Source organism: Mustelus asterias, chromosome 13, assembly GCF_964213995.1.
Source record: "Mustelus asterias chromosome 13, sMusAst1.hap1.1, whole genome shotgun sequence".
Lineage (NCBI taxonomy): Eukaryota > Metazoa > Chordata > Chondrichthyes > Carcharhiniformes > Triakidae > Mustelus > Mustelus asterias.
Window position 1 is genome coordinate 4951039 of NC_135813.1, and position 15747 is coordinate 4966785.

The 15747-nt window shown below is 47.6% G+C and overlaps 1 long non-coding RNA gene across 2 annotated transcripts in view; it reads right to left on the reverse strand.

Annotated features, from left to right (window-relative positions):
* Positions 1-15747, reverse strand: part of LOC144502391 (uncharacterized) — a 680705-nt gene that overhangs the window by 170105 nt on the left and 494853 nt on the right. The window lies entirely within an intron of this gene.

Here is a 15747-nt window from a genome sequence, read left to right on the forward strand (position 1 = left end):
GTGTCAGGTGACCAATGACAGGCGAGTGTGGGGGCAAAAGATCATCTGATGAAACCTCTGGGACTGCCCCCCCCCAGCCACAGCCCGGGATCCTGCTGAACTCCCTGACTGACAGACTCAGTATTGAGAATGTGCACCTGCAACCAGTGGTGGTGTGTGAGGGTTACTCGACTTGCACTGTTTCCCAGACTCAGCTGCCTCTGAACCAGCGAGAATCCTCACATTGTACAGAAAAATAAATGCTTACTGACCTCCTCAGCGTTTAATTTCATTTGATTTGATTTGTTGTCACATGTTTTGGGATGCAGTGAAAAGTATTGTTTCTTGTGTGTTATGCAGACAAAACATACTGTTCATAGAGTAAGACCATAAGACCATAAGACATAGGAGCGAAAGTAAGGCCATTCGGCCCATCGAGTCCGCTCCACCATTCAATCATGGTTGATTTCAACTCCATTTACCCGCTCTCTCCCCATAGCCCTTAATTCCTCGAGAAATCAAGAATTTATCAATTTCTGTCTTGAAGACGCTCAATGTCTCGGCCTCCACAGCCCTCTGTGGCAATGAATTCCACAGACCTACCACTCTCTGGCTGAAGAAATTTCTCCTCATTTCTGTTCTAAAGTGACTCCCTTTTATTCTAAGGCTGTGCCCCCGCGTCCTAGTCTCCCCTGCTAATGGAAACAACTTCCCTACGTCCATCCTATCTAAGCCGTTCATTATCTTGTAAGTTTCTATTAGATCTCCCCTCAACCTCCTAAACTCCAATGAATATAATCCCACGATCCTCAGACGTTCATCGTATGTCAGGCCTACCATTCCTGGGATCATCCGTGTGAATCTCCGCTGGACCCGCTCCAGTGCCAGTATGTCCTTCCTGAGGTGTGGGGCCCAAAATTGCTCACAGTACTCCAAATGGGGCCTAACCAGTGCTTTATAAAGCCTCAGAAGTACATCCCTGCTTTTGTATTCCAAGCCTCTTGAGATAAATGACAACATTACATTTGCTTTCTTAATTACGGACTCAACCTGCAAGTTTACCTTTAGAGAATCCTGGACTAGGACTCCCAAGTCCCTTTGCACTTTAGCATTATGAATTTTGTCACCGTTTAGAAAATAGTCCATGCCTCTATTCTTTTTTCCAAAGTGCAAGACCTCGCACTTGCCCACGTTGAATTTCATCAGCCACTTCTTGGACCACTCTCCTAAACTGTCTAAATCTTTCTGCAGCCTCCCCACCTCCTCAATACTACCTGCCCCTCCATAGAGTACATAGAGGAAAGGAGAGGGTGCAGAAAATAGTGTGACAACCATAGCTAGGGTGCAAAGAAAGATCAACTTAATGCAAGGTAGGTCCATTCAAAAGTCTGATGGCAGCAGGGAAGAAGCTGTTCTTGAGTCAGTTGGTACTTTATTATCTTTTTCCCGACGGAAGAAGGTGGAAGAGAGAATGTCCAGGGTGCGTGGGGTCCTTGAATACGCTGGCTGCATTCCTGAAGCAGTGGGAAGCGTAGACAGAGCCAATGGATGGGAGGCTGGTTTGCGTGATGGATTGGACTACATTCACAACCCTTTGTAGTTTCTTGCGGTCTTGGACAGAGCAGGAGCCATACCAAGCTGTGATACATTCGGAAAGAATGCTTTCCATGGCTATGGTTCATCTTTCATTCTCTCACCCTGCAGTATAAATATCTCCCACTTTTTATGCCTTTTTAGTTTTGACAAAGGGTCATCTGGACTCGAAACGTCAGCCCTTTTCTCTCCTTACAGATGCTGCCAGACCCGCTGAGATTTTCCAGCATTTTCTCTTTTGGTTTCAGATTCCAGCATCCGCAGTAATTTGCTTTTATAGAATGCTTTCTATGGTACATCTGTAAAAGTTGGTGAGAGTCGTAGCGGACATTAAAATTAGACACCAGCAACAACTTGTATTCATATAGCACCGGAACAGAGGGGACAGTCCGAAGTCCTTCACAGGGGTGTAATTAGACACCGAGCCACATTAGGGGGGTTTACGAATGTACAAATGATGCCGGACAGGAAAAGACCTTCAGGTCCAAAGAGTCTGTTCCCAAATAATTATGTTGGCCGTATGTCACAATATATACACTCTCCATCCCATTCACATCTGTGTGAGTTCCTGGGAAAGGTGGAAAAGGAGATCAAAACTCAGGCAATGTGAGGGAAAGGAATTGGAAAATTCCTCCGAACTTCTTAGGTGATAAATCTCATACCGGAGATCGCTCCGACACGGAGCACTGCAGGTTGCTAAACTTTCCCACGTGTCTTAAAGGTGAAACTCAATAAACTACGAGACCACGGATCTAAACTCGAAAATGAGCTGAGGCTTGGATGGTTAAAGTTTATTAATTAGTGTCACAAGTAAGGCTTACATTAACACTGCAATGAAGTTACTGTGGAAATCCCCTCATTGCCACACTCTGGCGCCTGTTCGGGTACACTGAGAGAGGATTTAGCATGGCCAATGCACCCTAACCAGCACATCTTTCGGACTGTGGGAGGAAACCGGAGCACCTGGAGGATATCCAAGCAGACACGGGGAGAATGTGCAGACTCCGCACAGACAGTGACCCAAGCCGGGAACCGAACCCGGGTCCCTGGCGCTGTGAGGCAGCAGTGCTACCAGTATGGATTGGATGGTCTGAATGACCTCCTTCCATGCTGTAACTTTCTATACTCTATGAACCAGGGTGATTAACTCTCACTTGACAGATTAAGGGGCATGTCGGACCCTGTGGGACCGAGGAAGAGGTTTGCTGGGGTGTTGGTTGTAGTATAAGGGTCTGGCACATGCATGGTTAATGTGGGACTAAATACAGTACCGCCCACATGGTGATATTAGAAGGTCGAGGGTCAGTGTTGTGTTGAGCAGTGATGAGTAAGTACCTGGGCATGGAGATAGCTCCTTGCCCTGAACCCTTTACTGTGTATGTGTACATCGTTACAAGTAGTTAATAAAGGCTTGCAGCTAACCTACTGAAAATTTCTTTAAGAGATACCGTTCTATAACCAACACTCTTCCAACATTGCCAAAAGTCAGTGGGTGGGGTTTTTTTTGGGGTGGGAGGGGAGAGGGTGTGGTAGTTGTCAATAGAATCCAACTGGTTGATGAAGCTGAAACCAAGACTTTACATTATTGAAAGAGTTTATTGACTGGTTCAGTCTCACAGATCTCCACCCACACAGCCCAGTGTCCCAGCCATCCCCGATTTATACATGCTCAAAGACAATTAATACCCATCACCTGTTTCTCAATGTAATTGACACGTTATTACTGACTGAGGCGTCGGGGGGATGGCGGATTGTCCTTAACAAGAAGAGAATCCAGCCAATGAGAAAATGAGGTGGAACTCAAACCTGCCACTCACAAGTTTGTATTTTCTCTGGGGGGGCTCTAGCGTCACCTTATGGCCGATGGCAGGAGTGCAGCGTGGCTGCACAAATCACAAAGACACACAGGGGACCCCAGAGAGTTTCCCAGCTTGGGAGCCAGTCAGCTGTAGAAAAATGTCACAGATTGGCAGGATGCAGGGCAATTGGTGAAATGAGTGGATGATCCCATTAAAAACGGGATAGTTTTAGCTTGTTATGAACACACGCAGGAGGAAGAGTTTTGCTGATTGGGTTAAATGAAGAATGATGGGAGGAGCCTCATGTGGAGCATGAACACCAGCATAGACCCGTCGGGCCGAAGGGCATATTTCTCTTCTGTACATTTCCGACAGTTCTTTCTGTGAGAGCTAAACTCACTCAAACTGCATGGTGGCACAGTGGTTAGCGCTGCTGCCTCACAGCGCCAGGGACCTGGGCTCGATTCCCGGCTTGGGTCACTGTCTGTGTGGAGTTTGCATTTTCTCCCCATGTCTGCGTGGGTTTCCTCCGGGTGCTCCCGTTTCCTCCCACACTCCGAAAGATGTGCAGATTAGGTGGATTGGCGATGCTAAATTGCCCCTTAGTGTCCAAAGATGTGTATGTTAGGTGGATTGACCATGGTAAATATGTGGGGGGGTTATGGGGATACGGTAGAGGGGAGGGCCTGGGTAAGGTACTCTGTCAGAGAATCAGTGCAGACTTGTTTTAAGTTTATTTAGTCACAAGTCGGCTTACATTAACACTGCAATGAAGTTACTGTGAAATTCCCCTAGTCGCCACACTCCGGCGCCTGTTCGAATAGATTGAGGGAGAATTTAGCATGGCCAATGCACCCTGACCAGCACGTCTTTTGGACTGTGGGAGGAAACCGGAGCACCCGGAGGAAACTCACGCAGACACGGGGAGAACGTGCAGACTCCACGCAGACAGTGACCCAAGCCGGGAATTGAACCCGGGTCCCTGGCGCTGTGAGGCAGCAGCGCTAACCACTGTGCCACCATGCCATGATGGGCTCAATGGCCTCTTCTGTAGGGATTCTGTGATTCTAAGGGGAGGCAATGGCCTAGTGATGTTATTGCTGGACTATTAATCCAGAAATGTTCTGGGGACCCGGGTTCGAATCCGGCTACGGCAGATGGCGCAACTTGAATTCAATAAAAAATTAAGAATCTACTGATGACCATGAAACCATTGTCGATTGTCAGAAAAACCCATCTGGTTCATTAATGTCCTTTAGGGAAGGAAATCTGCCGTCCTTACCCAGTCTGGCCTACATGTGACTCCAGAGCCACAGCAATGGGGTTGACTCTCAACTGCCCTCTAAACAAGGACAGTTAAGGATGGGCAATAAATGCTGATGTGGAGATGCCGGCGTTGGACTGGGGTGAACACAGTAAGAAGTCTCACAACACCAGGTTAAAGTCCAACAGGTTTATTTGGTAGCAAATACCATAAGCTTTCGGAGCACTGCTCCTTCGTCAGATGGAGTGGAAATGTGCTCTCAAACAGGGCACAGAGACACAAAATCAAGTTACAGAATACTGATTAGAATGGGAATCCTAAAGCCAGCCAGGTCTTAAAGGTACAGACAATGTGGGTGGAGGGAGCATTAAACACAGGTTAAAGAGATGTGTATTGTCTCCAGACAGAACAGCTAGTGAGATTCTGCAAGATCAGGAGGCAAACTGTGGGGGATACTGATAGTGTGACATAAATCCAACATCCGGGTTTAGGCCGTCCTCATGTGTGCGGAACTGCTGGCCAACCATGACCCATGAATGACCAAAGAACGTGTCAGTGTTAAGTCTGACACGTGACAATGAGAAGTGTTCTTTCTGTTCTCATGATCAGTATTAGTGTCGTCCCGTTGTACCATTGTCATCTGCAGCCGCGTGTGGGAAAGTGACATTTTTAACAGAAAGGTAACTTCTTTCAATGTGACCTGGTTAACTTTGTGAAGGAAAAGTCAGTTCGAGTGCTGGATTCATGACAACAATTCATTAAACTGCAACAAACTCTCTCAAAGTTTATTTCCTTTTTAACGACTGGGCAGTTGTTTGCGGCGATAATGTCTTGTATGAATCACAGGGTTCTTGTTGGCATGTGTCATTGCTAACCCCACACACAGACACATACACACACACACACAGACATATACACACACAGACATATACACACACACATACACACACACCCCCCCCCCCCCTCCCCTCCCCGGTGAGAGGTGCCACATCCTGGCAGTAATTAAATGCTGCCATTTAGTCCCAGGCGGGGATAATCTGCACTTTTCCCACATTAACTGCTCCCCAGTGTGACGTTACGTAGGGACAGCTGACCCCGGGAGTTAATGATTCTTTCTGAGGTAGCATTTCAGACTAAGAAGACAATGTTTGATTGGGGCAGGACAGTCACGCTCGAGAGAGAGAGAGAGAATGTTGTTCCTGGGGGGAGCCTGGTTGGTCGGTTGATGCGGGCGGTGGCGAGGGAACAGCAAAGAGGAAAGGTGCCTTTATAAAAACGGTGCTCGTCGATTCTGTACTGAAGCAATCCCTCGATTAAATCTCCAGGAAGCATGAATTTTTAAAAGGGATGATATTGAATTTCCAGAGGCGGATATCACCTGACCTTCCACCTGGGGTTCCGCCATGTTCTCAGTGCGGTTCCTGCTCCTACTCCACTGTAAAGTTGCAACACATTCTACCCCACCAATCACTGAATCACATCCAACCTATCCTAAGAAATAAAGAGTCGCATTTATATAGCACCTGTCATGACCACTAGCTGTCCCAAAGTACTTACCATGCAATGAATCCCATAACCAGGTTAAAGTCCAACAGGTTTATTTGGATTCACGAGCTTTCGGAGCGCTGCTCCTTCCTCAGTGGACTCCACTCCACTCCACTCACCTGATGAAGGAGCAGCGCTCTGAAAGCTCGTGAATCCAAATAAACCTGTTGGACTTTAACCTGGTGTTTTGAGACTTCTTACGGTGCCCACCCCAGTCCAACACCGACATCTCCACATCAACATGCAATGAAGTGAAGCATAGGTACGACTCTCACCAGCTTTTACAGATGCTCCACAGAAAGCATTCTTTCTGGTTGTATCACAGCTTGGTATGGCTCCTGCTCTGCCCAAGACCGCAAGGAACTACAAAAGGTCATGAATGTAGTCCAATCCATCACGCAAACCAGCCTCCCATCCATTAACTCTGTCTACATTTCCCGCTGCCTCGGAAAAGCAGCCAGCATAATTAAAGACCCCACGCACCCCGGAGTTGGAGTTTTGAAGATTGAGAATGATCCGCCTCCCATCCATTGACTCTGTCTACACTTCCCACTGCCTCGGCAAAGCAGCCAGCATAATTAAGGACCCCATGCACCCCGGACATTCTCTCTTCCACCTTCTGCCATCGGGAAAAAGATACAAAAGTCTGAGGTCACGTACCAACCGACTCAAGAACAGCTTCTTCCCTGCTGCTGTCAGACTTTTGAATGAACTTACCTTGCATTAAGTTGATCTTTCTCTACACCCTAGCTATGACTGTAACACTGCATTTTGCAACTTCTCCTTTCCTTCTCTATGAATGGTATGCTCTGTCTGTATAGCGCGCAAGAAACAATACTTTTCACTGTATACTAAAACATATGGGGCGGCACGGTAGCACAGTGGTTAGCACTGCTGCTTCACAGCTCCAGGGACCTGGGTTCGATTCCCGGTTTGGGTCACTGTCTGTGTGGAGTTTGCACATTCTCCTCGTGTCTGCGTGGGTTTCCTCCGGGTGCTCCGGTTTCCTCCCACAGTCCAAAGATGTGCGGGTTAGGTTGATTGGCCGTGCTAAAATTGCCCCTTAGTGTCTTGAGATGGGTAGGTTAGAGGGATTAGTGGGTAAATATGTAGGGATATGGGGGTAGAGCCTGGGTGGGATTGTGGTCGGTGTAGACTCGATGGGCCGAATGGCCTCTTTCTACACTGTAGGGTTTCTATGATTCTATGATATGACAATAATAAATCAAATCAAAATCATAGGGCTCTTATCTCTGGGTCAGGGGTTGTTGGTTCAAGTTCCACTCCAGGACTCGAGCACAGGAATCCAAGCGGACGTTGTAGTGTAATACTGAGGGAGTGCTGCACAGTCAGAGGTGCCTTTTTTGGGTGGGATGTCAAAGCGAGGCCGCCAGGTGCCTGTGAAAGATCCCATGGTCACTATTTTGAGGAGGAGTGTGGGAAGTCTTGCCCAGTGTCCAATATCTACTCCTCAGCAAACAATCCGGCTGGAGCAGGTTTTCCGGCCAGGATTACGGTGCCGTTTGCGGGATCTTGCTGTGCGCATAGTGGCTTACATTAACACTGCAACAAAGTTACTGTGAAAATCCCCTTGTTAGAATTTTATAAGGCATGCTCCAGATCCCCAGATACATTCAACCAATCTCCCCCCCCCCTGTCGCCCAGGTGTTCGGCCAGCCGGGGAACTCCACACTGAAAGGTCCAAGGAATGTGTAAATATTTCAGCAAATGCTGTTACTAATGTCCAAACTGTGTAATCGTAACAAAGCGCTGGGAAAGATACAGGTGATCCCATTCAGGCAACACTCTATGAGAGTTCAGCGCTGTGCAGGGAAAGGTGACCAAAGGCGCTTTGTAATGCGTCATTAACACCGTCACATTTCATTTATTTTAAAGACTCACTTCCACATGAATTTCGGAGCATGTTGCAGAGTGCGGAACATTCATCAATAATTAACTCAGATAGCTGTGTATATTTTCATTGCAGCTTATTAAACACCTTTGGGCTCAGAGTGTGATCTGCACACTCCCACCTACATCAATCCACGTAGACAACATGTCAGTACAAAACACACTCGCACGCTGATTTGACTAACAGAAGCGTGGGTTATTGAGCGCCCAAATCTCAGTCACACGTAGCGGGAAGGTTTGTTCGGTGGGTGCTCTGTGTGGGACTGTCCGCTATGTCTCAGCAGCAAGACTCGCGGTTAGACCGACTGCAGGTTCAAGTCCAACCCCGGAGACATGAGCACTAAACCCAGACTGACAGTCTCAGCGCAGTACCGAGGGAGTGTTGCACTGTCAGAGGGTCAGTACCGAGGGAGTGCCGCACTGTCAGAGGGCCAGTACTGAGGGAGTGCCGCAGTGTCAGAGGTGCTCTGTTTTGGATGAAACTTTAAACTGAGACCTTGTCTGCTCTCTCAGGTAAACATGTCGCACTAACATTAGTCTGATAAAAACAGAAAGCACTGGAAAATCTCAGCAGGTCCGCCAGCATCTGTTGAGAGAGAAACAGAGTTAACGCTTTGAGTCTTTGGAACTGCTCTAATTAATTGGTCTAATTAAATTTAGCAGTTTTCTTTCATTTTTTAACTCTTTAAAAAAGGGTGACACAGTGGTTAGCACTGCTGCCTCACAGCGCCAGGGACCCGGGTTCAATTCCAGGCTTGGGTCACTGTCTGTGCGGAGTTTGCACGTTCTCCCCATGTCTGCGTGGGTTTCCTCCGGGTGCTCCGGTTTCCTCCCACAGTCCAAAGAAGTGCAAGTTAGGTGGATTGGCCATGATAAATTGCCCCTTAGTGTCACGGCAGTTAGCAGGGTAAATGCGTGGGCTTATGGGAATAGGGCCCGGGTGGGATTGTTGTTGGTGCAGGCTCGATGGGCCGAATGGCCTTCTTCTGCTCTGTAGGTATTCTACGATTCTATGAAGTGGAGGTCCTATGGGGCAGTGGGTAGCATCGCTGCCTCTGAGCCAGAAGATGCAGGTTTGAGTCCCACTCCAGGACGGTGACGGCCGAGGAAGGTGGGTCCATAATGCGGCCAAACAGGTTGAGTGTCAACCTGCAAAATCCTTCCAAACACGCCAATGGCTGGCGGTAATAGCGGGAGAGACTCCTGGTCAGCCACGCCATGGAAAGAATGTTGGAGCCTCTACCATCACGGTCCCTAATGCCAGACTACAACATCCTGGTGAAAGCGCGTGCTACCATAGCAACCTTGCCTCCTGGGCTATCATCCCTCATGTCTTATTGGGTCATCATCCTCTTGTTAGAGAGTGACCGTAGCTCCAGCCAATGGCCTCGTCCACTGTTGGAAGCGAAACACTTCATCCCCGAGGAACACAAAGTATTTTCAGATAACATCAGAAATGGAAACGGAGAATCAGATACCAAAAGGGGCAATAAATTTACATTTTTTAAAAGTTTAAGTTTATTTATTATTGTCACAAGTAGGTTTACATTAACACTGCAATGAAGTTACTGTGAAAATCCCCTAGTCGCCACACTCGGGCGCCTGTTCGGGTACACTGAGGGAGAATTTAGCATGGCATTTTCTCAAAGGTAGGAGAGTTTAAAACTAGAGGGCATAGGTTTAAGGTGAGAGGGGAGAGATACAAAAGTGCCCAGAGGGGCAATTGTTTCACACAGAGGGTGGTGAGTGTCTGGAACAAGCTGCCAGAGGTAGTAATAGAGGCGGGTACAATTTTGTCTTTTAAAAAGCATTTAGACAGATACATGGGTAAGATGGGTATAGAACATAGAACATAGAACATTACAGCGCAGAACAGGCCCTTCGGCCCACGATGTTGCACCGACCAGTTAAAAAAAAACTGTGACCCTCCAACCTAAACCAATTTCTTTTCGTCCATGAACCTATCTACGGATCTCTTAAACGCCCCCAAACTAGGCGCATTTACTACTGATGCTGGCAGGGCATTCCAATCCCTCACCACCCTCTGGGTAAAGAACCTACCCCTGACATCGGTTCTATAACTACCCCCCCTCAATTTAAAGCCATGCCCCCTCGTGCTGGATTTCTCCATCAGAGGAAAAAGGCTATCACTATCCACCCTATCTAAACCTCTAATCATCTTATATGTTTCAATAAGATCCCCTCTTAGCCGCCGCCTTTCCAGTATGGGGGATATGGGCCAAACGTGGGCAATTGGGAAGAGCTTAGTGGTTAAAAAAAAGGGCGGCATGGACAAGTTGGGCCGAAGGGCCTGTTTCCATGCTGTAAACCTCTATGACTCAATGGACAGTGCACCTACCTTGCATGTCTTTGGACTGTGGGAGGAAACTGGAGCACCCAGAAGAAACCCACGCAGACACGGAGAGAACGTGCAGACTCCGCACAGACAGTGGCCCGAGCCAGGAATTGATCCCGGGTATCTGGCGCTGTGAGGCAGCAGCGCTCACCACTGTTCCACCGTGCCACCCACGCAAACACGCTAAGGGGCAATCAATGTTCACACAGGAACAGGAGGAGGCCCCACAGCCCTTTCAGCCTGTTCCAAGATTCACTTAAATCATGGGCTGATCTCTATCTCCACTCTACCCCACCTCCACCCCCTTTGTTTTCATTCTATTTTGTTTAATTTTTTTTACTGTTCTCTACCTTTTATTTCTTTAGAGTCTTTCTTCATTTTTCTTCCCCCTCTGCTCTTCCCCTTCCCCCCTCCCTTTCCTTTCTCCCCTTTCCTTCCCCTTTTCTAAATTGTACCTCGGTCCCATCAACCCCCCCCCCCGAAACATCTTCATCTGTCACAGTTTACCCTCTGATTTTAGGTTCTTTGCCATTTGGCCATTCACACCTTCTATTCTCTCGATGGGCTGCCATTAGCAGCCTTTCCCCTGGTTTCTGTGGCTATGACTCATCTTTCATTCCCTCCCCCTGCAGTATAAATATCTCCCACTTTCTCTGCCTTTTAGCTTTGATAAAGGGTCATCTGGACTCGAAACGTCAGCTCTTTTCTCTCCTTACAGCTGCTGCCAGACCCGCTGAGATTTTCCAGCATTTCCTCTCTTTTGGTTTCAGATTCCAGCATCCGCAGTAATTTGCTTTTATCTATCTCCACTTTATTGACCTGCCTTGATTCCGTACCCCCTTAGACCCTTCCCCAACAAAAATATATCAATACCAGCTCAGAAATGTTTAACTCACCCCCAGCCTCTGCAGCTTTTTGCGGGGAGGAGGTGCAGATTTCCACTCCCCGCTATGTGAAGAGACTCTTTCTGACATCATCCTTGAACAGCCTGGCTCCCGGGTTCCAGACCCCGAATAGTTTCCCTCTATCAACCCTATCAAACCCTTCAGTGAAAATACTGCAGAAATTGGAAATCTGAAATAAGACCAGAAACTGATACTCAGCCAGCCTCGCAGCATCTGTGGAGAGAGAAAGAGAATCAACCTTGCAACTTACATAGAAACATAGAAGATAGGAGCAGGAGGAGGCCAATTGGCCCTTCGAGCCTGCTCCGCCATTCATCACAATCATGGCTGATCACCCAACTCAATAGCCTAATCCTGCTTTCTCCCCATAACCTTTGATCCCCTTCGTCCCGAGTGCTATATCCAGCCGCCTCTTGAATACATTCAATGTTTTGGCATCAACTATTTCCTGCGGTAATGAATTCCACAGGCTCACCACTCTTTGGGTGAAGAAATGTCTCCTCACCTCCGTCCTAAATGGTCTACCCCGAATCCTCAAACTGTGACCCCTGGTTCTGGACTCACCCCACCATCGGGAACATCCTCCCTGCATCTACCCTGTCTAGTCCTGTTAGAATTTTATGAGTCTCTATGGGATCCCCCCTTCATTCGTCTGAACCCCAGCGAAAACAATCCTAACCCAGTCAATCTCTCCTCATACATCAGTCCCCGGAATCAGCCTGGTAAACCTTCGCTGCACTCCCTCGAGAGCAAGAACATCCTTCCTCAGAAAAGGAGACCAAAACTGCACACAATACTCTCGGTGTGGCCTCACCAAGGCCATGTATAATTGCAACAACACATCCCTGCTCCTGTACTCGAAACCTCTCGCAATGATGACTTGATGACCTTCTGATATTCTGACAGATGGCCAAGTGACCTGAAGTGCCAACTGCACAAATCCTTTAATCACCCCTTGTTACTGCGATCTGCCTAAAACTTCATCATGTAACCAAAAACATATTGAACTCTTTAAAGAGGACTCATTTAAAAAGAAATGCAAGGAAAGACACTGACCAAAGATGGCTGCCACAGGTCACCTGATACAATAACAGACAATGCTGAAAAATCTCAGCAGGTCTGACAGCATCCATGGAGAGAGAATAAAGCTAACATTTCGAGTTTGGATGGCCCTTTGTCAAAGCAGTCACCTGATATCTGGCATTGTGAGTTGACCACCTTTTTTGAAAGTTCCTATCTGGGTTGTGCTGTAAAGCTGCCCTGCCCGGTTTGAATGGAATTTCACATCTGGGGGTGTCATGGTCCACTAGAAAAAGGGACAATTGAAAGGAAGCCATTAAAAAGGCAAAGTGCAAGACTTTAATCAGCTGTCATTCTGTTGAGACATCGGGGAAGAGTTAGCCAGCCACGATATACATCTAAAAATCCTTCAACACCCACACCCACCTCCTGTGGGGGATGGAATAATCCCATCTCTAGCCAATTTCTAAAGTCTTGAAGTGTGTCGCGGTTTCTGAGCTGAAACTTCAAAATGTGGTGACTTGTTCTACAACAATGACGATAGCAGACATGGAAATTCAATCCCTTTGGAATAACCTGCTCAGTCACGTCCAGTTTGGGTTCTGCCAGGGTCACTCTGCTCCTGACCTCATTACAGCCTTGGTTCAAACATGGACAAAAGAGCTGAATGCCAGAGGTGAGAGAGGCTGCCCTTGACATCAAGGCAGCACTTTACTGAGTGTGGTATCAAGGAGCCCTGGTGAAACTGGAGCCAATGGATATCAGGGGGAAAAGCTCTCCTCTGGTTGGAGTCACACTCGGCACAAAGGAAGATGGTTGTGATGGTTGGAGGTCAATTATCTCAGCTCCAGGACATCACTGCAGGAGATCCTCAGGGTCAGTGTCCGAGACCCAACCATCTCCAGCTGCTTCATCAATGACAAATGTGAGGTAATGCATTTTGGAAGGTCTAATACAGATAGGAAATATACAGTAAATGGCAGAACCCTTAAGAGTATTGATAGGCAGAGGGATCTGGGTGTACAGGTACACAGGTCGCTGAAAGTGGCAATGCAGGTGGAGAAGGTAGTCAAGGAGGCATACGGCATGCTTGCCTTCATCGGCCGGGGCACTGAGTTCAAAAATTGGCAAGTCATGTTGCAGCTTTATAGAACCTTAGTTAGGCCGCACTTGGAATATAGTGTCCAATTCTGGTCGCCACACTACCAGAAAGATGTGGAGGCTTTGGAGAGAGTACAGAAAAGATTTACCAGGATGTTGCCTGGTACGGAGGGCATTAGCTATGAGGAGAGGTTGGAGAAACTTGGTTTGTTCTCACTGGAACGATGGAGATTGAGGGCAACCTGATAGAAGTCTACAAGATTGTGAAGGGCATGGACAGAGTGGATAGTCAGAAGCTTTTCCCCAGGGTGGAAGAGTCAATTACTAGGGGGCACAGGTTTAAGGTGCGAGGGGCAAGGTTTAAAGGAGATGTACGAGGCAAGTTTTTTTACACAGAGGGTGGTGGGTGCCTGGAACTCGCTGCCGGGGGAGGGAGTGGAAGCAGATACGATAGTGACTTTTAAGGGGCGTCTTGACAAATACATGAATAGGATGGGAATAGAGGGATATGGTCCCCGGAAGGGTAGGGGGTTTTAGTTCAGTCGGGCAGCACGGTCGGTGCAGGCTTGGAGGGCCGAAGGGCCTGTTCCTGTGCTGTAATTTTCTTTGTTCTTTGTTCTTTGACCTTCTTCCGTCATAGGGTCAGAAGTGGGGATGTTTGCCGATGGCTGCATAATGTCCAGCACATTGTTTCCTCGTAAGACAACCCGCACATTCCAGATATTATCCTGATAAACCTTCTCTGAACAGCTTCCAACACACTCACAGCCTTCCTTAAACAATGTGGCTGATACTGTACCTTTAGGTACCTTTTAAGACCTGGCTGGCTGTAGAGATTTGCATTCTAATTAGTATTCTGTAATTTGATTTCTGTGTCTGTGCACTGTTGGAGAACAGAGACCACTCCATCTGACGAAGGAGCAGTGCTCCGAAAGCTTATGGTATTTGCTACCAAATAAACCTGTTGGACTTTAACCTGGTGTTGTGAGACTTCTTGCTGATACTGTACACAGTGCTCCAAATACCAGTATTTATACGGCGAATCCAGTTCATTTTCTGGTCAGTGGTAATCCCCAGGATGTTGATAGCGGGAGATTCAGTGATGGTAATACCATTAAATGTTAAGGGGAATTGGTTAGTTTCTCTCTTGTTGGAGGTGGTTGTCGTTTGGCCCTTGTGTGGTTCGAATGTTACTTGCTACTTACCATCAAGCCTGGATATTGTCCAGGTCTTTCTGCATTTGGACATGGACTGCTTCAGAATCTGAGGAGGCGCGGATGGTGCCGAACATTGCGCTGGGCTTCATGTCTCTCTCAGAAGGAGCTGAGTCTCCGGAATTCTCTCCCAGGAAAGCCGCTGGAAGCAGAGTTTTGAATATTTTTTAAGGCAGAGATGGATTGTTGGTAAGGTTACCAACAGGTGGGATGCAGATTCGCAGTTACTATCAGATCAGACACAGAACAGGCCCAACGGGCCGAATGGCCTGTTCCTGCTCCCTGTTTGGATGTCAGTACCTGACCAAAGCCTCTTGTATTCCTGTTCTATTAACAAGCGTTTGAAGCCGGAGGCTTTAAATTATTCATCAACATCAATATTTATTCGTGTTCTATTGAATCATTGGATAGAATCATAGAATCCTACAGGGCAGAAGGCCATTCGGCCCATTGAGTCTGCACCAGCCACAATCCCCCCCAGGCCCTATCCCCATAACCCCATGCATTTACACTGATTGCCCCTTGACACTAAGGGGCAGTTTAGCACGGCCAATCCACCAAATCAGCACATCTTTGGACATATTGATTCCAGGAAAAACACATAATATACTGAAAGTGTAATAAAAATGGTTTGAAATGGTGACTATTGGCTCAAAGGTGGGTGTACTCTTTGCAGTTAGATAACAGACCTTACCGCTTGTGAATAATTCCTTGTGTGTGTGTTTGTGTGGGTGTGTGAGTGTATGGGTGTGCGTGTGGGTGTGTGTGTGTGAGGGTATGGGTGTGTATGGGTGTGTGTGAGTGTGTGTGTGTTAGTGTGAGTGTGTATGTGTGAGTGTGTGTGTGGGTGCGTGTATGTCTGTGTGTGTGTCTGTGTGTGGGTGCGTGTATGTCTGTGTGTGTCTGTGTGTGGGTGCGTGTGTGTGTGGGTGTGTGTGAGAAAGAGTGTGTGTGAGTGTGGGTGTGTGTGGGTGCGTGTGTGTGTGGGTTTGTGTGTGGGTGTGTGTGTATGTCTGTGTGGGTGTGTGTGTCTGTGTGTGGGTGTGTGTGTGTATGTCTG